Raw genomic sequence first — 21,460 nt, forward strand, 5'->3', positions numbered from 1 at the left:
TTTTGGGAAGTCATTTTATTCCCTCTCTCATATTTTTTTAGTAGAAATAATTGATAATAAAATAAATAAAATCAAAGGATCCTATTCTCAAAATTTGAGAAAACTCAAATATGAAAATAACGAAATCCCCAACTCTCTCCGTGGGCCATTGAGTTGCGTAGAATTTCTTAGATCAATCAAAATGCAAAATAAAATATGATATGCATGAGGATCTAATGTATAACATTCCAAATTGAAAATTTGGGATGTTATAGGAAGAGAAAGAGGAGAGGTAAAACTAAGTTGCTTCTTTGAAAAACGAGTGAAACTACGAACCTTGAGAGGTTGAACAAATAGAAAGAAAGAAAGCAACGAAGAAGAACAAAATTGAAAGCACTCCGGTAGGGAAGAGTAACAAGGAAGAATAAATTTGGGCAGCACTCCGGTTGAAAAGTGATAAGGAACTTGATTAGATGAAAAGAACTTGAGCAGAGGGCACAACACTCCGGTTAAAACGAGATAGAGAAGGAATAAGAATGATATAATTTGGATAGCACTCCGGTTGAGAAGGGGTGCAAATTTTGATAAGATGAGAGAGCTCGAAAGAAAACACGACACTCCGGTTGAATGGATCAGCAAAGAAAAAAAACACTATCATGACAAAACAAGAAGATGGGTAGAAGAGAGCAACATCACAATGCCTCCGTAACAAAAGAATAGAAGAAAGATAATTGAGATAGGAGAAAGGAGAAGAAAATGCCAACTTCTGCCACAAAAGAGCTTGAAAAGGCATCTTTAGGAGAAGGGTTTAACAGAATTGTTGGAAAACCAACAACGAAAAGAGTAAGCTTGTAGTGGGGTTATAGAAAAACATCTCGAAACTAGAGGTGATAACCTGCCACTCACGGGAAAAGAATTGGATTGATATGAACAAGGAGACGAGAAACTATATCACCGGGAGGATAAATGAAGAACTTGGGTCATTTATAAGCACCATAATAGCAACAATCCTTAGGAAAAGCTTTAGGTGAAATATAACCCAAGATAACTCCAACGAAGAGGTTGATGGATTTAAAATATCTCATACTTGATAACTTGTGAATCATCAAACACGAAGGAAAATTATCAAGAATGACATAACACCACCTCCGATGGTACGGTAGAAAGAATTGCACTCCGGATTGCAAGATGAAGAATGCTTGAGCTCCTCTAAAAAGAATGTTGATGAACCCTTCGAGAAGGAATTAATTCTTTGATGAGCCTCCGTAATAAGGGATTAATCACTTGGAAGAAACAAGAATAAGGATTACATTATGCTTATCCTTCACCAATTAGATTGATGACAAACAATGGATTTGGCATATTACTTATTCTCATAGAAAAGGATTAAGATAGATATAGCGCAACCTTGAGAAGGTCTTCAACGAACCACCGGCAGGATTGGAAAGAAAGAGTCAATTGAGATTATAACGAAAGAAGAAGAATCTTGGAAGAGCCACCGATAGAATTTAAAATGCACGAAGTAAAGGAATGAATCACTGGGTAAGAATTGTGAAATGAACGAAGTTACTTGAGACAAATACATGAGAACGAAGGGATCATGAACTGATTAGAGATCACTTGAACGAAGCACCGGTAAGATTGGAGAATGATAACTGACAACTGAGAATGAATAAACCTGAATTGATGGACTCCGGATAACAAACTAAGAAGACTCTTGAATTGCTCCGGATAGGTGAAAAGAATTCTCACAATCAAAAACAATTATGAGGGGATGGCATCAAGCTAGAATCACGAATCTTCGAGAGGGTGGACAAGATTGAGAGAGAAAAATCTTCTTCGTTCTTCAAATGTTGAAAAAGACGATGAGAAACACCACCATGAATCGTTTAGACAACCCGGAAGAATCAAAAGCGAAGAGGTTGAGCCAACTATGAGAAGAATTTAACCGATCTTGGAGAAAGGCATTAGAGTGATGATAATTCATTCTTACGTCAAACTTTGAAAAAGAATTTGAGGATAGCTCCGAGAAAATAAGAAGAGTCAGGTAAGATCCTGGGAAAAGACCTGTGGGTTAGGGCTCACTTAAAAGATACACCGTTGAAAAGATTACTTGAAAAGGAGAATGCACTGGTTGAATTAAATGGTTTGAATGAGAGAACATCCTCGAAAGACCTTGAACGAATGCAGAGTGGAAACACGAATCTTCGAGATATCTTGAGCACTCCGGAACAATTGAATAGCGAGAAATGACTGAATATGAGGTGCACCGGCATGAGAAGGTATTTGCAATGAGGAACATGATATAATTGGCAAAGCTTGAATTGAATTCATCGGATAAAAGAGAACGAAGAATGATGAACTGGAAGCTCCGTTAGCATCTTCCTGAGAATCACCGGATAAGAACATTGACGGAAAAGAATGAAGAGACTTCATATGAATAAAAGGATACTTGATTAAGAATTCCGAGTCCTCGAAGAAAAAAGGGTGGGTGGGTGGGAAAAACAAAGGCAGCTTGGGACGAATGAAACAAACAACGTCGAGAAGAAATGATAATTGATCTTGCTGATGGGGAGAAAGATGGGATCATCTCGAAGAGAAGCGCACCGGTTGGAAAAAGGATTGACATGACAATCTCGATTATCAAGAATGATTAGTATTCACATAGGAGTATGAGAACACCACTTAAACAAGGGATGGAATCAACATTTGACTTCGAAGCAACTCGAATACCACAACTCAAAACAAACAAAGGATTGGCTTGCAAAATAAGCCGGAACAAACATATGATAGAGATTTCGTCCGAAGTTTTCGTGGTGGGGCCTACACGGGCTTGATCATACAGCACCATCATGTACAAGGCAGTGCACATGACATACGAAGCGTCCCCGAGTCGGCATAGCCAAGGACTCTTTAAGACACAACGAGACCACTGTAAAACCAACCGTGAATAGGCGGACCACTAGACATCGAACCCCAATTTCATATCATACATCTATCGGAAAGATATCCTAGAGCTACTTGAATTCCCACTTATAAACTCCTGAAATTTTCCGATTATGCAATCAGGTGTTGGGGATACAGGGGAAGCATAATATCTCACCCAAAACTAGCAAATCCTACATCCAGCTGTATACATCCTTCAACACATAACCAAGAAACCTTCGGAAATCATTTACCTCAACCTTCGAAAAGCATCCGTTATACGAGTTATGGCAATACTCCCGAACTCCCGCCCCAGTACTGGGTGGCATCAAGGTTATCTCACCAACAACTGCATAAAAGAGATTTTCGATGTCGATGAACTAAACTCAGGTATTCTAGAACTGCGACGATAAAATTATGACGACAACACCTCGGAGCTCAACTCCCCAGGACACTGCCACAACCCCTAAATGACAGGAGGCACCAAGAACAATGTTCTCGTCACAAAACCATCGGAATGATTCCAAGATACCCGCATGATCCTAAATTTTTTTTAGTGAAATTTGAGAAGAGAAGAGTCAAAACTCTATGTCAGGATGCCTTACCAGAGCAATGAAGGGACTGGGGAGTAAAAAGAAGTCCTAACTCTCCGATATATATAATTCCTAAAAGACTCAAAACATTTCTAGACTCAAAAACACCAGTGATTCGATCAAGCAGGGGGCTCCTAAGATCGGGGAAGGCTCTGATTACCAACTTCTAACGCCCTTGATGCGGCTATATCTCCCACGTGTCGAAGCACAACTTAGAGGCATAACCGCATTGAAAGCAATGTCGCAAGTGAGGTAATCTTCACACAACCCATGTAATACATAAGGGAAAGAGATACATAGTTGGCTTACAATCGCCACTTCACACAAATACGTGAATAAAGCATTACATCAACCAGATACAATCAAGGTCTGACTACGGAACCAAAATAAAAGAAGACTACCCCAAAAGCTACACAGATCCCCGATCGTCCCGACTGGGCTCCACTACTGATCAACTAGATCGAAACAAGACAAAGGACAAGATCTTCATTGAGCTCCTCCTTGAGCTTGGTTGCGTCATCTGCACGGTTCAACGGCACCTGCAAGCTGGTTTTGGAAGTATCTGTGAGTCACGGGGACTCAGCAATCTCACACCCTCGCGATCAAGACTATTTAATCTTATGGGTAAGGTAAAAGGTATGAGGTGGAGCTGCAGCAAGCGACTAGCATATATGGTGGCTAAACATATTCGCAAAAGAGAGCGAGAAGAGACGGCAAAAGCACGGTCGAACAACTAATGATTAAGAAGTAATCCTAGAACAACCTATGTCAAGCATTACTCCAACACCGTGTTCACTTCCCGAACTCCGCTGGAAAGAGACCATCACAGTTACACACGCGGTTGATGTATTTTAATTAAGGTCAACTTCAGGTTTTCTACAACCGGACATTAACAAATTCCCATCTGCCCATAACCGCGGGCACGGCTTTCGAAAGTTCAAATCCCTGCAGGGGACTCCCAACTTAGCCCATCACAAGCTCTCACGGTCAACGAAGGATATTCCTTCTAGCGGGAAGACCCGATCAGACTCGGAATCCCGGTTACAAGACATTTCGACAATGGTAAAACAAGTCCCGCAACACCGCCCAAATGTGCCGACAAATACCGATAGGAGCTGCACATATCTCATTCTCAGGGCACACTCAGATGATACTAGCTACGAGTAAAACCAACCCTCAAGTTTCCCCTAGATGGCCCCACAGGCAGCTCAGTTCGGACCAACACTCAGAGGAGCACTGGCCCGGGGGGATTAAAGTAAAGATGACCCTTGAGTCCGCGGAACCCAAGGGAAAAAGAGGCTAGGTGGCGAATGGTAAAACCAAAGCTGGGCATTGCTGGAAGAGTTTTATTCAAGGCGAACTGTCAAGGGGTTCCCATTATTACCCAACCGCGTAAGAAACGCAAAATCCGGGAACATAACACCGATATGACGGAAACTAGGGCGGCAAGAGTGGAACAAAACACTAGGAAAAAAGGCCGAGCCTTCCACCCTTTGCCAAGTATATAGATGCATTAATTAAATAAGATATATTGTGATATCCCAACAAGTAAACAAATTATCCAACAAGGAACGATCTCCATGTTCCAACAAGGAACAAACTTCAATCTTCACCTGCGACTAACAACGCTATAAAAGGGGCTGAGCAAAGCAGTAACATAGTCAAACAACGGTTTGCTAGGACAAGGTGGGTTAGAGGCTTGGTTCAAAAATATGGGAGGCATGATAAGCAAGTGGTAGGTATCGCAGCGTAGGCATAGCAAAAGAGCGAGCATCTAGCAAGCAAAGATAGAAGTCATTTCGAGGGTATGGTCATCTTGCCTGAGATCCCGCAAGGAAGGAGAACGAGTCCATGAAGAAGACAAACGGACGAAGTCGAACGAATCCTCACAAACGCGACGTTATCGGAACTAACCCGAAAAAGCAACACCGGAAAGAACGCAAACAACATGGTAAACAACCACCACATAAGCATGGCATGATGCACAACCAAGTATGATGCATGTCCGGTTTAAATATGCATGGCGTGGCAAAGTGCACAAGCAAAACTAAAAATTAAGTGGAGCTCAATATGCAACGAGTTGCATATTTACGGACACCACAATAATTATTTAGTTCGCTCTTGTTTATGTACCCAACAATATTAAATGTTGGTTAGCATGACATGGGTGAAGCATAAAAGAAACTACCTAACTAAGCAATTTAAATGGGGCCGAATATAACAAACAACAAATCCGGTAAATCCCCATATGCATTAGTAATTTAAAAGCAAACAACAATTTAAATATTTTAATTGTTGTTATTATGATGCGAATGACATGGACAAGTTTATGCAATTTTTATTAAAATTTGACAAGAACATTATGAAGCATTTGTCACCGTGGTGGAAAGGAAAGGGGTGCCACGGCAACGATAAGGAAAACGGTGCCACCGCAGCGTTCTGGTTCCGGTAACTCGATTGAGATACTGATGCAAAGGAGAAATGTGCGGATGCGTGCAAAAGATGGTGGGGCGCTCCCGGATTCCGGGTGTCCCGTGAGACGACGGTAACAAGGTAAAAGAGGGGCAATGTGCATCGACAATTCGAGCACGGAGCAAGCACGAGCATCTCATACATCACACATGCATTCGTTCACGGGCGGTTGTCTTGGGGTATACCTTCAAAGCGTGCGTTATCGGAGCAGTTCGGGTCAAGCGGTGTAGTTGTTCAAGATCGTCGTGGGGGGTAGTGGTTCTCGGCGATGGAAGAGGAAGTAGTTGTCCACGGTTCGTTGTGGGAAGTAGTCGTTCTCGTGGCGACGGTAGTCGTTCACGGTCTTAGTCTCACAAGTTTCCGTAGGTGTTCATGTCATCGGTGTCGTGGTACTTGGGGTCTTCGGACTATCCGGTCCCGTTCTTGCGACGGCGGTAGTGGTACTTGGCAAAATGCACGTCGACGGTAGTTGTTCTCGGTTCGTCGTGGTACTTGGAGATTTCAGAGAGGCGGAAGACAAACTTGGCGGTTCTCGTTGACCTAGTACTTGACGTTATTTCCGGTTCGGTGATCGTTTCAGGCGTCGGGCGTCGAGGTCTCCGGCCGTAGTGGTAGTTGGTGAATTCCGAAACGGTCTTGGCGTCTTCGCGCGTAGGGGTACTTGTTCATTTACTCCACGGTCTTGGCGGATCCACGCGACGGTAGTGGTATTCGTGAAGAGGTACTCGGCGGTCGTCGTGTAGACGTTCACGTGTCTTCGCGACATCAGGATGCGTCTTGGCGGCTCGAGCAGGGGCCACCCGAACTCGGCAGCAGGCAGAAGACGAAGCAAAGTGCTCATGCTCAGGGACGTTGCAAGAAACAGCAGCAGCTGGAGGTGCACGCGGAAGGAAGGGCCGGTCCTAGGCCGGATGCAGGGAGCAGCAGGGGAAGTCATAGAGGTGAGCTCATGGCCAGCAGCAACAACAATGCGCGGAACGGGACGAAGCCGGCGTGTTCGAGGCAGAGGTCGCTGGATCCCGGGAGGAACTCGAACGGCGGCGATGGCGGGGCTTGGCGCGAGCGAAGGGAACAGGGGCGGCGCTGGTCCTCTCCTCCAGCGAAGCAAGACGACGGGCGAACGGACGACCTTTGCTGGCGGCTCCAGGGACTTGGCGCGGCGGCTCCTCGATGCAGGAAACAGCGGTTGCAGGCGTCGTGGAAGGAGTAGGGAGAGGCGACCGGGGACGAGGCAAGGGTAGGGATCGGGCGCAGAGATCCTCCTCTGGTGCGTTGCGAGGAGAGCGAGAGGAGGGAGAGATGGGAGATGGGGATCAGGCTGCGGGGATCCTCCTCTAGTGAGCGATGCATGTGTGGCGGCGGTGGAAGGGAAACGAGGAGGAATGGGATCGAGAGGAGAAGGGGAGCACGTGGGGATCTCTAGGGTTAACTGGCACCGGCGCTGGGCTTTAGCCTCGGTGCAACTGGGCTGCGGGCTTAGAGGCCGGCTATGCTGCAGGCTCTCTCTCCCTCCCTCTCTTATAAAGCCCAGAAAAAAATAGCGAAGGAAAGAAAGAAAGAAAAAAAAGAAAGAAAGGAAGGGTGGAGAAAGGATTAGGCATGGGGATAAATTTCCTGGACTCGCAAAAAAATGTGTTTGTTCCGCAAAAGAATAGAGAAGGCCAAAATTGAAAGATCTAAATTCAAATCCATTTGAATTTAATTCAAATGGTTTGAATAAATTCAAGGTAATGAAGAGTCCAAAAAATATTCGGATTTTTGATGGAGCTCCGGAAAATGACGAAAGAATTTACGGACAAGGTTCGAGGTCAAGAAGTGAGATAACAAAGGCATGGGGAAATTTTGCAAGTGTGTTTTAGGCGATTCCATAAGAATGGATTATTTTATAATAGCTCCACTAATATCGGGAGGATATATTATAAAGAGAAGTCATCCTTCCCTCGATTTAAATGGATCGAAGATCCATACGATTTATTTTAGTTGATCTGAGATGCAAAGATTAATGACATGATAGCATGATGACATGATGCAAATGCACATGATGCAAAGATGAGTGCAATGAACCAAACAAATCACACGACGAAACCCAGAAACCCTGGAAGGCCTCTGAAGTTCCGGTCTTGGGGCGTTACACAGAAGCAGAGGCTCTGATCAAAGACAAATAAGTAGAATAGACATAGATCGAGAATCAATCAAGGTTTGATTTGTCGAACACTAGGTCATGTCCGGGGTTACGTCTGAGCCAAAGCGAAGAATTCTAGTTGTGGTTGATGATTGCAAGCATTCACAAACATATCGAATCAAATGTTCAAAATGACGATGACAAGGGATACTACTGAATATTGCCAGACATATGGAAAGTATACATAATGCAAGCAAACAAGTATTTGCAGAGCAATAGTTGGAGAGGATTATCAGAAGATTGGATAGTATTTCAAAGTATCTTCTGAAACACATGAACATCGGTAGACGAATGAATATTCTGCAAGTGCGAGTAATTATCCGTAGGGGTATTCAGGTGGCAAAGAACTACAAGGCGGTAGGCATAGTATTCTTAGAACAAAATAGAGAATTTCAGGGGATCTTGTAATAACAAGAGCAACTAGGATCAAAAATATGAACAACAAATGTAGGATGTTACCCACAAGGATTTATCGGTGGTAGGGATCGCAACAACGAAGGGTACAAGGGTCTCGAGAAAACATAGGAGAGTATCTTCAGAATCTTCTGGTGCAACAAGCAATCATCTGAAGTGAGGGGCTCACCAGGAGAAATTATTTGCGAGAACCTAGAGTTAGAGTTAGCAAATTCATTTAACCTGAATAGAAGAGAGATCAGATTCCCAGAGTATAGACGGGGATAAAAGATCCTAGTACCACCCAATGGTGACGTGGTTCCGTAAGCCACACAGCCATATTAGTATATCAGTTTTTCAAAGACTAGACTCAACTTCAGCCAAGGAGTTGGAAAGGGTGTTCCTACAGGAAGTCGGCTCTGATACGAACTTGTGACGCCCCCGATTCAATCATACACTAATCATACACGCAAATATGTACGATCAAGATCAGGGACTCATGGGAAGATATCACAACACAACTCTAGACACGAATAAAATAATACAAGCTTTATATTACAAGCCAGAGGCCTCGAGGGCTCGAATACATAGCTCGATACATAAGAGTCAGCGGAAGCACCAATTTCTGAGTACATACATAATCTAAACAAGGATGCCTTAAGAAGGCTAGCACAAGCAACACGATCGAAGAGGCAAGGCCTCCTGCCTGGGACCTCCTAACTACTCCTGGTCATCGACGGTCTCCACGTAGTAGTAGGCACCCTCTAGGGTAGTAGCAGACGGCGGCGGTGGCATCTGGCTCCTGGGATCTACCATCTGGTTGCAACAACCGGAAATAAGAAAGAAGGAGGAAAGGGGGTAGCAAAACAACCGTGAGTACTCATCCAAAGTACTCGCAAGCATCAGATCTATACTAAGTATGCATTGGTATCAAATGGAAGGGTTGTATCTGTGGACTGAACTACAGAATGACAGAATAGATGGGAAGGCCTAGCCTATCGAAGACTAGCAACTTCAAGAAGCTCTAAGCATCTTGCATCATGTAAAAGAGTAAAGAATAGCAGTTTAATTTTAAACAAGCATGTTGTAACATTAATGCCTAGAGATCCTTCCTCGACTCCCTGCGAGAAAGCAATCCCGGGGCCACATATCTCAAGTATCCATTTCTAGTTGTAAAAGATTAGGATATAAGTCCAAACGTCTGTTACCGTGGACACGGTTATTAATAGATAATCTTCCCTGCATGGGTGCACCATGTTTTCCAACACGCTTGATTACTATTGCCGGACACACTTTTCTGGGTCAATGCCCGGCCTCGGAAGATCAACACGTCGTAGCCCTACCTAGGCTCAGCAGAAAGGTTCCCACCGGTCTACATCCTAAGCAATCCAGGGCCTGGGCCCATCGCTCGTTACACTCTGGGTCATTGTGCACAAGGGGATACTAGCACCACCTCTGCCTGGATGACGTGATCCGGCCCGACCACAATGCTGAACCGGACATCTGACAAAGCTTCGGCTGATACTACGACGCAGAGGCCCATAACTATTCTCACATGGTGGTTAGTGCGTAAAGGCCAAAGGTCAACTCAGAACAAATACCCAAACCATAGTGTATTATTAGCTTGCGGAGACGAGTAGAGACTCACGATCGATGTGACCCCGTCGCCCCGTCTTGTGGTCTTACGGCAAGGGCCCAGAATGCCCGGCCGTGCCACATAATTATCTTGTGGGTGCTCTCCGGGCCTGCCCAACTTTCACAAAGGCCTCAAGTAAAATCAAGGTAACCATGTGTCCAAACATCAAGGGGGAAACCCCGAGGAGTCACCCTCGGTGGATTCCACTCGATATAATCATCAAGATGAACGTAAGAGGAACCACCCTCGAGGTTCACACTTGAGGGGTTGCACGACAAAGTCGTGTCGGGAGTGGTAAAGGAGGAATCACCCTAGATGTCCACGACCGAGTAGCTACACTACAAAGTCATCATCAGGATTGCGTTACGAGGTATCACCCTCGGCACTCGATATTAGCTCTTCATGGTCGAGCAACAGAAGGGGCATGATGTGATGTGAGGTGTCAGGCTCTAGTCGTTGATCGAGTCGTCGATGATGAAGCTGGGGAAACAAGGACAAGGTGGGGGTCACTTATGGATCACTAACCAACCTATACTAAGCAGTTTAGGATAAGCAGGTAAGGTAACAATAAGCAGGTTACAAAAGCAGGCTATGCATCATAATAGGAGCAATCAATGACAGTAGCAAAATCTAATGCAAGCATAAGATAATGGAATGGGCGATATCGAGATGATTAAAGGGGGGCTTGCCTGGGAGCTCTAAAGAAAGATAAGAACCTTCGACAGCAAAGCAGTTGAGCACCGATTCAACCGTGGTCTCGAGGTCTACCGGAAAGAAATAACAAGGGGGAACATAATAAATAACATAGCAAACAATGCATCGCAAGGCATGACAAAGCATGACGTTGCATTGGGGTGACGTAACGCGGTGCTACATGATACTCGCGTAGGGGGATAACATCCGGGAAAGTTTCCCCGGGGTTAGGCATTTTCGGACATACAAACCGGAGGGGAAAGGTTCGATGTTCGCTATGCTAGGGATGTGTGGCGGATGAACGAACTGCGTATTCGGATTCGTCTCATCGTCCGTAGCAACTTTCATGTATAAAACTTTTTCATCCGAGTTACGGATTAATTTCTATGAATTTCTAAAGTTTTAGCAATATTCTGAAATTATCTTAATTCGAAAATGAATAACAAATTGCTACGTGTACCTAGCTCTGTGTACCCAGAAGTGTACACAGAGGATTACATGTGGGCCGGGGGGACCCAGTTGACCAGTCAACATTTGACTGGTCAACAGGGGGTGGGGCCCCCTGTCATACACACATTTAGCTAATTACGGACTAGATAGACTAACTAAGTAATTAGTTTAATTAAACCATTTTAATTAAGTTTATTAATTAACTAATGAATTATATATATTACACAATCTTTTTGAAGAAAAGGGGCCGGTGGAGCCCCATTGGCACTGGCCCAGCCATGCTTTAACGGGCGCTGGGCGAAGCGGGGCAGAGTCGGACGCGTGGGTGCGAGCAAACCCGCCTGGGCGACGGGTAGCCTGCCCAGAAGGGCGTGACCATGCCCGTGGGCACCGGCCACGGCGGCAGCGGTAGCGGGTGGTGCGGCAGCCAGCAGTGGGAGGCAAGGGCAGGGGCGACACCGGCGTGTGGATGCAGCAGTGGCAGAGCGGCAGCAGCAGCTGAAGAGGACATCGGCGGGCGGCGGAGGCCAGCGGGGCGCGTGGTGCGGAGGCCAAGGGCGCCGGGGCGGTGCCCAGGCGAGGCCGGAGCAAGCGGGCGAAGGGGCGGTATAGGGCGGCTGCAGCGCAGGGGCATCGGGGCCATGGGCGCCGTCGGCGGGAGCAGTCGCCAGCGAGGGGGCGCGGGCGAGTAGCAGGCGGCTGCCGGGCGTGGATAGCACATTCAGATGGCCGGCGAGCTACGGCTATGCCGGCGGGGTTAGCTACGGTGCGCGGGCGAGCTAGGGGGGGAAGAGGAGATCGACGGAGTGGCTCACCGAGCGGCGTAAGGAGGCCGGCGAGCAGTTTAGGAGCAGCAGAGGGTTGGCGGAGCAACGACGATGTCATGGTGGCCGAAGATGGGAACGAGGACGAATCGACAGCTGCGGTGCTCCCCGGTTCTAGCCAAGGGCAGCAGGCTACGAGGCGGAGGCCGTCGGAGCTCGTGTGCACGTCGGAAAGGCGCGGGAGTGATGGTCACCTCGACGGAGCAAGGTGCATGGCGACAGCGAGGCATGGTCGAAACGAATCTGGAGTGAATTGGCGAGGCGGGGCGGATGAGGGAGAGAGTGGGGGAGTGAGTGGGAGGCGGGGAGGAGCCTGAAGGGTCACGGGGTGGGCGACCTTATCCTCCTCTGGCGGTGACGTCGAGAGGGTTCGGTGACGACCGGCGAGCGCGGTCGCTCGGTCGCCCCACTGTAGGTGGGAGACGACCGGGGGTCGCTGGACTGCTGGGCCGGGGCCTGCCACTGTGGCCTGAGGCCCAAGGTAGTGAAGGGGATGGGCCTTTTCTCTTTTCTCTTTTCTTTTTGCCTGTTCTTTTTCTTTTAAAACTTTTTCGTTTTCTAATTTCTTTCCATATACTATTAGTTTTATAAAATACAATTTTTGCACCTAAATTAGTGTCACAAATTAGGCCTCTGCCACATTTAAGTTTGGCACTTAAATAAGTTAGTTTGTATTTTTATAATTTTAAAAAGCATTTAATTAACTGCTTTAGCCCTTGTTTTAATTATTTTAGTGCATTAAAACACTTTACAAAAGTGTTGGTTCGCCATCAATATTAACAAATGATTATTTGGCATATGAAGAACATTTTATTTTTGGCATTTGAAAACTTTTATAGTTTGACTTGAATTTGAAATTTTGAATTAGAACGAGATTGAACCATCGCCGGATTAATCAACAGTACTCGTGGTGCCGTGGCATCATTAGCAGAGGTTGTTTTAGCTTAATTATCCGGGCGTCACAAAACCCCTCCCTTTACCTTCATATGCAATGTTTAACATTCCGCTGCTAAACTCTTAGAATTGCATGTTTAGGTTGATTGCTTGACTTGTGCTAAGTTGCTAAAATCTGCCAAGACTTAAAATTGAGAAAATGTTAGATTTTTAATTGGTCAAGTAGTCTAATCACCCCCCTCTAGACCTACTTTCGATCGTACACATCGTTCTCTCTGATTTCGTCGGTCCGTCCTCCCCACGGCATGAAGCACATTAGCTTCTTGCCCATCGTGTCGTCTCCGTCAGGAATGAAGCCAGCACAGGAATCGGCCAACCCACTCTAGTATCATCCTCATCTGATCTAGCTCATGAGCGTAACATCTTGGTACCATGCTAGTTGATTTCTAATAAATTTGTGTTCTGGCTATTGTTTGATATCCATATGTGCATATAACTGTTTGTTTGTCGTGGATTTGCTCTATCTATTACGTACTGAATCATGTTACAAAATCATGAACGAATATATGTGAATTTGGTATTTGTATGAACCAAATATGCTTCCCATATAGGCGGTAATACTAGTTCATATTCCACTTCAATGTATCCATGCTTCCAGTTAACACTTCTTATGTACCCAAAGCACTCTTGTCATGCTTCCTACTTTTTATGGAACTACATTTTATTACATATGCTTTTTTGGGCCTGAGAATTTGCCACATTGGTCGGCTTTTATTTGCATGAATCTCACACATAGCAATTCATATTTCCCTTAAATATATTATGTTCTACAAAGTACAATGAATAATGTTGAGCTAGCATATTCTTTTTTTCTCGAAAGCAAAGTATACTTTTCTTCGAAAACTATTTAGGTCTCAATATTTAGTCCAAACATTGTAACCATGAGATATTATGATACATGCAAGTTTTTTCAACAATACCTGTGTGTGCTTCCACCGCTGCAACTGCCGCTGGATTGAATTGTATGATGAAATTGGTTAAAAATGATATGCTCGGTATGCATGCCTGATTGCGAAATCAATTTTGGATGCTTCCATCTCGTTTGTTGTAATAGCGTTAGATTGTTTCTTTGTGCCAAGTGTAATTACATCAAATTTTTGCTTCAAACTTTGTAATTGTTTGCTTCTTTTTTTGTACAAGCATGTTACTCAAGCACTACATATGTGAGCTTCAACCATTGCCGATGTTGTTTCCTTAAGTGAATTGCTTCTACAGTATTGGATGTATCTGATTTCCGGCATGCTTCTATGTATCAAGCACAATGCGGATGATGGTGCAATGTTGTCGGAGTGCACTAAGGCCAACATTTAGTTGCCTCATTGACGATGTGGTGCTCACTGTGCATGTGAGATTGCCCATTATCAATTTGTTCAGTATGAAATACTACCGTGGCTAGGTACGACCAACATCGTAATGAAGCAAGGCTGTCATTACAAGGAAGCACCACTAGCATCTCAAGGAATCATGGCCAACATCGGAAGGAAGCATGACTACCATCGCAATGAAACACGACTACCATGCATGACCAGCATTAGAAGGACACATGTTCGCCATCAATAGGAGCAGGATTACCATCGCAATGGAGCGCGGCAACCACTGAAAGGAAGGGTGGTTTTCCATTGGCCTGGTTGTGTTTGAACCATGCCCAGATGCCATGTTTTATGGAAGCAAATTCTGTTTTTTCAGATTCATATTTTAATTTCTTTGAAGCAATAGTTCTATTTTTTTTCAAACCAATGCAACTTTTCAAAGGTAAATAATTCTGCTAGGAAACAAATATCCTTGGAAGCAATTATATGGTCTTGGAAGCAAATATTCTTGCAACAATGATGAGTGGATGCAGTCGAGACCAGTCTTTCTGATGATACCAGTTCAGCGCACGCATCAACAATTTTCATATCAAATGAATTTGCATCAAATGTATATTCATGCCATCGATCCACATAATTTCCATTGCGAAGCAAATGGTTCATCAAACATGAATATATAGTGTCTGTTACACAAAAAGAAGTTTCCAAAAGCGTCTAAAAAATGGTACCACAATGTTGAAATAATGCTTTGTTGAAACAAATATTTCTATCATATTATCGAATAATATGTTTCCGTCGCAAGATGCTTCCATCGACAAAAAAAAATAAAGTTTCCACGCCATCTTTGCGCCATAGGAAAAAGATCTGCAGAAACCTTTATTTCTTAGATGGAAGTAAATCTGTAGTTTCTGGGAAGCATTAATTAATTTCCGTATTTGCTTGTTTGGAAGCAATCACGACTTACCAATAAAAGGAAAAAAGGAAAATGGAGATGTTAACGTAATTTCTAGGAAGCATTAATTTCTATATTTATTTGGTGGAAGCAAATCACGACTTACTAAAAACGTTGATGCATGCACGTAGTATTTGTGGATCAATCTAATGCTTTCAACGATTTCAATCGTACGGTGGGGGACTAGTCTGATGAAACGCTAGCCATCGGTAGTCTGATTGATAGTGGTTCGATGGTTCCCTTCTCTCAAACCCCAGGTCACCTTTTTCGTCAAACGACCACAGCCGCCTCCTCCTCCCGCGCCGCCGACATCGACTGATCGGGGAAGCTGTGCACAAGGACATGATGGCTGAGTTTCTGCGCGCGAGCGGCGGTGTGGTGGTGATGGACGGCGGTCTGGCGACAGAGCGGGAGGCCCATGGCACCGACCTCAAGGACACCCTTTGGAGCGCCAAGTGCCTCTTCACCTATCCCCACCTCATCAAAAAGGCCATCTCCTTCTCCCTCCTCCGCTCTCGGTGGATTCGTGTCTCTCTCGGCCGGCCGGTGGATATGAAATGCTAACCCTTAAGTGAATTCTTTGTTACGTAGTAGTACTATTTTGCTGGAAAAGAATTATATGAGACCACCTCGATGGATTATACGTGGCATTTACAAATCACAAAGCATCTATCCCACCCCTCACTTAAAATCAGGAAGAAGAGATTGGATGCTTTATGATTTGTCCATGCCACGTGTCATCCATCAAGGTGGGTCTCACCGGCTAACCCGTGAGACCTGGTCTCATATATTTTTTTTTCCTATTTTGCTCTGTCCTTTCAGTACATTATTATGAGTGGTCGATGTGTTATAAACTACTTAGCCTAGCCAGGATGCACAGGCTTTCATGGAGGCCAGATGTAAGGAAATGAGTGTTTGTTATTGTTAGACTGTATACGTAGCCTATATCGTATGTGTCTGCCTCATGTATAGTACACGGCACATAAGACCTGTAACCTAGCTGATCGTGCTGCTGGTTGTCTCTGGTAGTGGCGCACGATCGTGGTTCGTGGGACGCCCCCATGATCTCTCCTGGCCTGTCTAATCTGTATATAACCCGGCCAAGAGCCTAATCTAAGTGTGGTGCTTTTTCCCTAAACACTCACTCAAACATGGTATCAGACATTTTCGATCCCGCTTCCGCCCCCATGGAGCATGACGACGGCGACGCTCCGGCCGCTGTCCCTCTCGCCGCCGCTCCACCTGCAGTCCCTCCTGCTCCCGCGCTACCTGCCCCGGGAAGCCTTCCTGTCCCTGCGTCACCTGCTCCTGCCCTCGCCGTGGCAACTGCCCCAGTTCCACCTGCTACTCTGCCTGCGTCGGCCATGGTGGCCGTGGCGCCCCCACCCTCCTCCGTCCCCTCGTCGGTTCTGCAAACCGTCGACATCCGCCGCCACATTCCACTCACGCTGGACCTCCTCGCCGGCAACTACACCCAATGACGCCGCCACTTTGACACCGTCATTGGGATGTTTGGGCTCCGTGACCATGTCGATCCCGAAGCCCTCTCCCGCCTCGACCAGCCCGAGTGGCTCATGGCCGACCATGTCGTCGTGCACTGGCTCGACACCAACATCGCGCCGGAGCTTCTCGATGTCGTCATGCACCCCGAGGACACGACGATCGACATGTGGACCGCCATCGACAGCCTGTTCCGCGACAACCACCTCTCCCGCGCTGTCTACATCGACGCCAAGTACCACGCCGCCGTCCAGGGCGACATGTCAAACATGCAGTACTGCACCAAGCTCAAGAACTTCACTGACCAGCTTCAGGACCTGGACCAGCCAGTCACTGACACGCGCCAGGTCTTCCACCTCCTTCGCGGCCTCAACCACCAGTTACACTCCGTCATTCCCCATGTCATGTCGTAGGTGCCACTCCCCTCCTTCCTCCAAGTGCACTCCTTTCTCCTTCTGGAGGAACACCGCGCCGAATAGTCTGCCCGGCTGCAGTCTACTCACGCCCTGGTCGCCAACCGCGGTTCTTCATCGACACCTCCCCCCTGCACCCAGCAACAACGCCAGCCCGCAAGGCCGCGGGCGCGGGCGCCGCCGTGGTCGCAGCAATCGAAGCCAGGGTGCCCTCATGGCTCCCTCTCCGTCGCCCGTCCCGCGCCCTCCAGCTATCCCCGTCCCTGCACCAGGCGCTAACTCCTGGACCGGTCTCGTTCAGGCGTGGTCCGTAGCCTGGCGCATGCCTGGCGCGTGCCTGGCGCCGGTGTTCTCGGCCCATGCCCCGGCACACCGCATCAGCAGGCCATGTACGCCGCGCCTGCACCACCAGTGCCCCCGCCTCCCGCCTACGGATCGCCTGGCGCCCACCCGGCCGGCTACGCTCCCCGACATACTACAACACTCCTGGGGCTGGGCCGTCCAAGTCTCCGTCGCCAGCGTGGGACATGGCTTCTCTCCAGGCCACCTTCCACGGCGCCACCGCCGGGCCATCTTCCTCCGGCACATCTCAGGAGTGGTACCTCGACTCAGGGGCCGCCGCGCACATGTCTTCATCCCCTGGTAACCTCTCCTCCGTCCACCCCACTCGTTCTTCTTCCCATGTCGTTGTCAGTAGCGGTGAGTGCCTGCCCATTACCCATATGGGCACCGGCTCCCTGATCGGCGGCACCTCGCCGATTCAGCTCCATAACGTCATTGTCTGCCCTTCCATCATTAAAAATCTCCTTTTTGTCCGCCAACTCTGCCGAGATAACCACGTCACTGTTGAATTTGATGCGTGCGATTTCTCTGTCAAGGACCTTCGAACCAGGGTGGCGATCCTCCGATGTGATTCCGGCGGTGATCTATACCCCGTCGGCCTCTCATCTCCACCTGCGTCGACTCCCTTCACTAGTGTTGCCATCACCGATATATGGCACCAGAGGCTTGGTCACGCCGGCGCTTCCTCGCTACAACATCTCCCCATACCCCCGTCTCCTACATTCAGCAAGTCGCACCCGCAAGTGTGCTCAGCCTGTCGCTTAGGAAAACATACACGTTTGTCGTTTCAGTCGTCTTCTAGTTTTAGCATGTTTCCCTTGCAAACTTTGCATCTTGATGTATGGACGTCACCGGATGTAAGCATTTCCGGATATCAATTCTACTTAGTTGTGCTCGATGACTATACACACTATGCGTGGACCTTTCCTCTAAAACATAAATCTTAAATCTTCTCTATATTGACAGACTTCTTTGCGTATGTTCAGATGCGGTTTCAGCTTCCCATTCTTGCTCTCCAAACGGACAACAGGCGTGAGTTCGACAATCACACTGTCCACGCTCTCCCTGCCTGCCACGGCACCCACTTCCGCCTCTCATGCCCGTACACTAGTGATGTAGGGTAGGAACCCTAACCGGCCGATCTTTCATGAAAGGAGCGGATCCCGCGATGAACACGAAGAACACAAGGAGGGAAACAAGGAAAAACACATGGAAAACACAAGAGAATACTCAAACCAACAAGTATGATCACACATGCGCTAGATCCATGAACACAAAGGAAGATAGAAGATCCACGATCAACTAGGGACGATACAAAGGTAGCCGGTCTTCTCCGAAAGGAGGTCTTGAGGTTCTTCCCATAAAGGGGTCTTGAATCCGCTTGGGGGATCTTGTCCGTAGGAGGCGCAATCTCCGAGGAGAAGGTAACCAAGTGGACGAGCAAAGCTCTCACACAAAATATGAGCTAAACCATTGCTAACCCTAGCTAGGATGAATAGGAAGTCTATTTATAGTCTTAGTGCAAATGGGGGGGGGGGCGCAGGAGGGGTACATGGGCTTCGGCCCTGAAACTGGACACAGCTAGGTACCGGACGTCTGCTGGGTACCGGTCGTCCGGTGTCTCATGAGCGACCGGTCGTCTGGTGGCTTCCGGACATCCGCTGGATCTGTTCTGTGATGGGGGTGCTGGACGTCCGGTCTCTTCGGACTTTTGCTGATATGGGCTCGGGTGCGGTCGCGTCGGTCATCCGGTCCGGGCCGGACGTCCGCTCATTTTGGCTCGTGTGCAGGAGCACCGGTCATCCGATCTGGACCGAACGTCCGCTCGCTGGGGCTCGGTTGTTGCTTCAGGCTCCGGATGTGCGGTCCCGGCTGGTCGTCCGGTGGCTGGGACTGTTCCTATGGCTCTCCTTCTTCTCCGTCTTCACGTCCATCTTCCTCGTCTTCTTCTCCTTGCTCCTTAGCTTCTCCATGATACCTGAGTATGCACATTGTGTCCGTATGAGCTAGTAGCCATGTCTCATGTGCATCAAAGTGGAAATGTGAGAGGAGAGATGCCACCTCGGTTTCAAGGGCTCTTGCACGTGCTCGTGTGATGGGTCTGCTAGGCACTTGGTGAGACAATGGTAGGTCCATGGGAATGACCTTGGGATGCTCCGCATCATCTCCCCTCCCTTGGGGAAGATCCATCCTCGGATCAAATTCTTCATCACCATGGAAGGGCGAGCGGTCCTTGACATTGAAGATATCGCTCATGTTGTAATTGTCGCGCGGGAGGTCGATCTTGTAAGCATTGCCGTTGTAGCATGCGAGCACCTTGAAGGGTCCATCCTCTCGTGGTTGAAGTTTGGACTTGCGTTCTTGGGGAAAGCGGTCCTTGCGAAGGTGTAGCCACACGAGATCTCTGGTGTTGAATACCATAGGTTGCTTGTTGAAGTTGAGCTTGGTTGCAAGGCGTTGAACTTGGTGCTCGATGGTGTTTCTTGTATCTTCATGCAACTTCTTGAGATGTGTCACTCATGCACTTGCGTCCAAATTGATGCGCTCTTGGAGTGGTAGAGGAAGAATGTCCAATGGTGACAATAGGTTGAATCCGTAGACGACCTCGAAGGGGGACTTGCCGGTTGTTGAGTGTCATGCTCTGTTGTAGGAGAACCCAGCGACAGTTATGCACTCCTCCCACTCCTTGATGTTCTTCTTGATGAGTACTCGAAGTAGAGCGGAGAGTGTGCGGTTGGTAACTTCCGTTTGGCCGTCGATTTGTGGATGATACGCCATGGAGAAGAGTAGCTTGATTCTGAGCTTGGCGCATATGGTCTTCCAAAAGTAGCTAAGGAACTTGACGTCGCGGTCCGAGACGATCGTCTTTGGCACTCCATGTAGACGCAATATTTCCCTACAAAAGAGATTGGCAACATGTGAAGCGTCATCTATCTTGTGGCAAGGAATGAAATGTGCCATCTTGGATAAATGGTCCACAACGACAAATACCGAAACCTTTCCATTTCTAGTCCTAGGCAGTCCAAGTACAAAGTCCATGCTAATGTCTTCCCATGGTTGATATGGAATTGGGAGAGGCATGTAAAGGCCATGGGATTGAGCTTTGGACTTAGCTTTGCGACATGTAGAGCATCGGTTGGTGAAGCGGTTGACGTCTGATGTCTACTACACAACCTTCTTCTTGTAGACGTTGTTGTGCCTCCAAGTGCAGAGGTTTGTAGGACAGTAGCAAATTTCCCTCAAGTGGATGACCTAAGGTTTATCAATCCGTGGGAGGCATAGGATGAAGATGGTCTCTCTCAAACAACCCTGCAACCAAATAACAAAGATTCTCTTGTGTCCCAACACACCCGATACAATGGTAAATTGTATAGGTGCACTAGTTCGGCAAAGAGATGGTGATACGAGTGCAATATGGATGGTAGATATATGTTTTTGAAATCTGAAAATATACAAATAGCAAGGTAACTAATAATAAAAGTGAGCACAAACGGTATTGCAATGCGTTGAAACAAGGCCTAGGGTTCATACTTTCACTAGTGCAAGTTCTCTCAACAATAATAACATATTTGGATCACATAACTATCCCTCAACATGCAACAAAGAGTCACTCCAAAGCCACTAATAGCGGAGAACAAACGAAGAGATTATGGTAGGGTATGAAACCACCTCAAAGTTATTCTTTCCAATCAATCCGTTGGGCTTTACTATAAGTGTCACAAACAACCCTAGAGTTCGTACTAGAATAACACCTTAAGACACAAAACAACCAAAACCCTAATGTCACCTAGATACTCCAATGTCACCTCAAGTATCCGTGGGTATGATTATACGATATGCAT

This window comes from Triticum aestivum, chromosome 1A (assembly GCF_018294505.1).
Source record: "Triticum aestivum cultivar Chinese Spring chromosome 1A, IWGSC CS RefSeq v2.1, whole genome shotgun sequence".
Lineage (NCBI taxonomy): Eukaryota > Viridiplantae > Streptophyta > Magnoliopsida > Poales > Poaceae > Triticum > Triticum aestivum.